The sequence below is a fragment of the Neovison vison genome, chromosome 6 (genome assembly GCF_020171115.1).
Source record: "Neovison vison isolate M4711 chromosome 6, ASM_NN_V1, whole genome shotgun sequence".
NCBI classification, from domain to species: Eukaryota; Metazoa; Chordata; class Mammalia; order Carnivora; family Mustelidae; genus Neogale; species Neogale vison.
In genome coordinates, this window is record NC_058096.1 from 207,956,657 (window position 1) to 207,962,401 (window position 5,745).

Here is a 5,745-nt window from a genome sequence, read left to right on the forward strand (position 1 = left end):
GTTAGGAGCTCCTAATAACAACAGTGCCTTGTCCTCTTCCTTGGCACAGTCGTCTTGAAAGCCAAAACTCACATTGATGATTTTAGTCAAAACAGTCAGAGTAGCCACAGCGAACACAAATGCAAATGTCCTTTGTTGAAGTATGCAGGTGCCTTTGTTGGGAGGGGCAGTGAAGAAGAAGAAACAGGGGAAGCCCAGGAAAATGTTGGTGAGCAGGATGTAGCTGAGAGTTGGCTGTTGGCCTTGACAAAGGGACGTCTTGGTGCTTCACAGAGTCCCCAAAGACCACAGCCATGGGGACAGAGAAGCATAGATCTGTGCAGGCTGGAGTCATCCCAGTGGGTCTGGATGAGTCAGGAAGGTTGGTTTCTTTGGGAGACAGTGATCTTGATCTGGGCTTGAGTACAGATGATGAAATTTGTCCCTGATTTTCAGTCAAGTGATTAGTGGTCCTATCTTGGCTCTTGAAGATACTCAGGGCAGCCTCCGGTCACGAACCAGTCTGGTCTGGATGATGGGGTCTCCCTAACTTTCTCCTTACATGCTAAGGGGGAGACTGCAGTTGCTGATACATTCTACCAAACCCGGATTCATCCCTTGGGCCAAGGGGAGCTGTCAATACAGAAACTTAAGGAGAAAGCCACTTGGCTTTCTAAGGTAGAAAGATGGTTTGATGGGATTTGATTCACTGGTTGGATCCAGGACCCTAGAGGACTTGGCTCTGGTCAGTACTGCAGACTGGCTTCTTGCTGTGGCTTGAAGCCCTGCTCATAATTGGCATAGTGGTTGTATTCATCAAACTAAATGAATCTGGCTAGCATGTCAGACAGATGGATTGGGTCAAGAATGAATTCTTCTAAATCCTGTGCAAGTGCCTTTCCAGAAAACGACACCATCTTTCTCCTCTGTTTTACTTTCCTTAGTTTTGTCCTCTGCCTTCTTCATCTCCTTCCCTCTTCTTGTCTCAAGTTCTATGTAGACTCAGGAGCTGTCCTGACAGAGAGCCTTCTAGGGCTGGTAGGATCTGAATGGGGCCGCTGTGGTGACCGTGGGGCACGGACCACCCATCACTAAGGCCTCTCAGGGTGTAAGTGTACAGTTATGTTTATTATTAACCACGGGCCAAGGAGCTTCAGACCACAGGTGGAGAGGTTGTGGGAAGTTTCCAGAAGAACCACACCCTTGTAATGCCCTTCACTTTATAGGCCAAAGGGAAACATTGGGACAGTTATGAAATCCTGAAAAGTTCCTGTTCAGGAAATGGTCTTAGAAAAGAGAAAAGCATCTGAAACTTAGTGACTGACCTCAGCCTGTTTTATATTGATGGACTTAATACCAGCTGAGCTAGCTGTCTGCTAAAAGGGGGAGGAAGTAAGCCTGAGTGACATCCACCCTGCTTTGAATGGGGTGTTATTTAGAGGACTTTGATTTCAAGCAGCATGCTTGTGCTATAGGCAAATGCTCCATTCATTCATCTAAAAGAGAAGTTTTGGGTCTCATCACAGATGGTGAGCGTTGCTCCAGACCCTAGGGCTATACTGGATACCAAGGCAGCCAAAGTTTCTGCCTTCGCATTCATTCTCTGAAACCAACCCCACTCCTGGAGATGGGTCCTAGCCCTCCCTGGCCCTGGGCTAACTTATCTACCCTTTCCCCACAGCCAGACCATGTTACTAGAATCATCCTTCACAGTCTTCTCCCATCTCAGTTCTCAAGTTCTCCCAAAGTTGGCCTCCAGCCCAGTGGGTGCTTTATCCTGTTGATCCTTTCATACATCAGAGAGGAGGGAGGCTGTGTCGGCTCATCTCCAGGGAGTCAAGTTTTCCAAAGGGCAGCAATTAGGACTATTCAGATCTCTGAGAGGTGACCATGCCAATGGGGCAGAATGAAGCCAATGGGCTTCAAGGCCTGAGTCATGCTCTAAAGCTCTTTTTGACCTTGAACAAAGGAATCCTATGGGTTACATCAATTATTTTCCAGCAACAAACTTGGGTTCCATAGAAACATGTTGTTTTCTAGAAGAGAATTCCAGTAAAACTTTAAAAATGACAAGTTACATTCACACAGGTGGATATGAAAATTTGACTTGATATATCAGTCCTATGAGAGTAATTTCATACTGCTTGTATTTATGTGCATTACAAAAAAATCATCTAAAACACTTGTAGGGGTGTCTGGGTGGCTCAATCATTAGGCATCTGCCTTCAGCTCAGATCATGATCCCAGGGTCCTGGGATCGAGCCCTGCATTGGGCTCCTTGCTCAGGAGGAAACCTGCTTCTTCCTCTCCTACTCCCACTCCCCTCTGCTTGTGTTCCCTCTCTCGCTGTCTCTCTCTCTGTGTGTCAATTAAATAAATAAATAAAATATTTTTAAAAATAACTAAAACACTTGTAACCAAAACATACCAAGCAATAAAAAATCTGTTTAGGACAGATTCAGCCTGGGAATAAGATAGAGCCCAGCAAGTTAGCAGTGCTTGGGTATTTCAAAAGATAAACATCTTGGGGTGTCTGGGTGGCAGTCAGTTAAGCGGCCAACTCCTGATTTCAGCTCAGGTCTTGGTCTCAGGGTAATGGGATCAAGCCCCCTGTTCGGCTCCACGTTCAGCAGGGAGTCTGCTGAAGGATTCTCTCTCCTCTCCCTCCACCCCTCCCCAATTAGTGCATGTACTTATGTGTGCACGCTCTCTCAAATAAATAAATCTTAAAAAGAAAAGAAAAGAAACAAAGACATCTCTTTTTTTTAAAAGACTATTTCTTTATTTATTTGACAGAGATCACAAGCAGGCAGAGAGAGAGGAGGAAGCAGGCTCCCTGCTGAGCAGAGAGCCTGATGTGGAGCTTGATCCCAGAACCCTGGGATCATGACCTGAGCCGAAGGCAGAGGCTTTAACCCACTGAGCCACCCAGGTGCCCCAAGACGTCTCTTTCTGATACTCAGAGACAGGATGTTTACAAATGGTTTCACCTGTCAGCACACCCATAGTAGAACCCTCCCCATGGAAGTGGGGTCTCCAAATCCAAAACTCTTCTTCCTACTCATCATACCCTTGGCCGAGAGTTCATTATTATCTCTGATGGATCAGACGCATTGCGCTGGAGCCTAGCATGGAACCAACCAAGATTCCTGCCAAGTCTCTATCCCCCATTTAGAAGACTAAACAGACATCAAAACAGGCCCCGAGATGTCTATTTTTACTATTTTACTATCTAAACAGTGTCCTGTCTTGGGAATAGAATACCTTCACCATACTACACTCCATTTTTAAAATACTACATCCACCAAGTTTCTTGAGTGACCTTCTACAACCCACCAAGCCAGCTCTCTTGCACCTCTCCTGAGTAAGCCATCGCTCATGGAAACGAGGTGACAACTGTCCAGAGGAAGGGAGGATGGGGACTCTGAGCTTCTCTTATAAAATGAAGCAGTCTAAAGATGACACATTTTATTGCTTTAAAATTACCATCACCCTTAAACGAGGGTGTAGTGACCTGATGCTAAACCTTGTAAACTTCAGGAGGTGGAACCGACATTTTGAAGATGCACCCAGCGGATTGTGAGTGGCCTAGAGGGGAAGTTTTAAGGGAAGGGAGGGAGTGGGGTGACCGGGTTTTAGCGTGAGTATCTGGGCAGGTGGGGCACTGGTTACAATGAGAATGTCACTTTGGGGGTATGTGAAAGTTGGGGGTGGATATGGAGAAACTTTCTGGGAAAATCTCCTTAGAAGAAAAATTTATTTGCTTTTTAAAGTCTCAAGGTAGAGGCAGGCTTTAAGTGAGCTCATTGGATGGCCTTTGATGACTCTGAAGATTTTCACTCATAGAAACTTAGCGATCTATTCAGTTGTTTACCCGTGACTGTCACCGTCTGTTTGCATCCCTTAACCTACCAAGGGTCAGGTACCATACTTTGCTTATGAGGAACTGTGTTAGAAGATGATGCAGCTAAATCTGAGACCTAATACAACTTGACTGAGGCCAACCAGCTGCAAACATGCACAGTAAGTTCTCTTCCTGTGTATTTATATTGTATGAAAAGTCAGCCCAATCCAGTAGGTACTTTGTAGCTTCCAAACAAACAGCACCAACTCCATGGTCCTTGTGAAATGCCTGCTACCCAGAACCTTCTCCTGACCACCAGGGCCTTCCTCCAGTGAGGGCATAGTCCTGTGGACCAGCTAAGAGAAGTGAGTTTGAGGGCAATGTCTTTGGAAAACCCTTGGAACCCTCTTGGAATATATTTATGGTGACCCTATTTCTTCACCAAACATTTTGACACAGGATCAGATATTGGTAGCCCATTTGCAGTAGGGATTGCTCTAGAAGGTCCAGCTTATTCAGTTTCTCTGGAGACAGAACTGGGAGGATCTGTTTGCAGGATTTAGTCCCTGGAGTGAGTGAACTCTGGGTGGTTTCCTCCCAGGGAATAAACCCTCATACCAGATGTCTCAGACTGACACTTTCTCCTGGAGCTATGGCTTGGTGTTCTAGAACATTGTCCAAAACCCGGGGCCTCAGGCCCTGGCCAAAGTTACAGGGGATGTGGGAGACCTTGCTCTTCAAGAACAGCTTCACTTCCTGATCAAGACCCTGAAATCCCCTTTAATCTGTATGATTTGTGACTTTGGGAGTAAGAGAAATCAACTCCAGGCAGCTTAAAAGAAAGGAATTCATTCTATGAACACAGCAGTCCCTCATGGATCCCAAGGCCAGAAAGCAGCCAGACTCCTGGAAGGGACCAGCACCAGACTGGAACGTCGCCCAGAACCTTGGAAGGCACTTTTTCACTTCCTATGCTTATTCTCCAGGCGTCTGCTTCCCTCCTATTTCCAAGTGGTTAGACTTCTCTACTTTCCAATCAGAGTAGGCTCCAAAGCCCCCACTCCCAGAGTGCTCAGGTTTTCATGGTATTAGTTCAGATGCGGGGAAGAGAAAGGATTCTTTCTCGATCCCACCCCACCCTCTGGGGAAATGTCTGCTGGGTCAACACTGTGCTCTCTCCTGAACCCAAGTCAGGTCAAGGCTTGGTGGTTCAAACATGGCTGTCTTGGGGGGGCAGGGTGCAGATTTGGAGAGAAAGAGCCAGAAAGAACTTCTTCTCTGAGTTTGGTCCTGAGCAGTGAGGGTAGGAGCATGACTGGGTCCCATCAAGGAGGTCCGTGGATCTGGGTCCCGTGGATGCTTGCCATTTGGTCATAGTCCCCTTGGGTCTATGGAGACTGTCATTAGTTTATACTCAGTACACTTTCCACTATTTACTTCAGAAGCTGCTTCTTCTCCATTCCATGTAGTCCTGAGAGAAATCATACAGTATTTGTCCCTTTGTGGTTGGCTTGTTATTATTATTTTAAGCAGGCCCAGCATGGAACCCAACGTGGGGCCCAAACTCACCACCCTGAGATCGAGACCTGAGTTGAGATCAAGAGTTGGTCGCTCAACCGACTGAGCCACCCAAGTGCCCTTATGATTGGCTTAGCTTACTCAGCATAGTGTCCTATAGGTTTATGCATGTTGTAGCTTGCATCTGATATTCCTTCCTTTTTTAAGGCTGGATAATATTCCATTGTATGGATGCAACACAGTTTGTTTAATCATTCATGCACTGATGGACACTTGAGTTGCCTCCATCTTTTAGCTCTTGTGAATAATACTGCTAGGAACATGGGTGTACAAATATGTCTTCAAGATCTTGTTTTTGATTCTTTTGGGCGTATATGCAGAAGTGGGATTGCAGGACGCCTGGG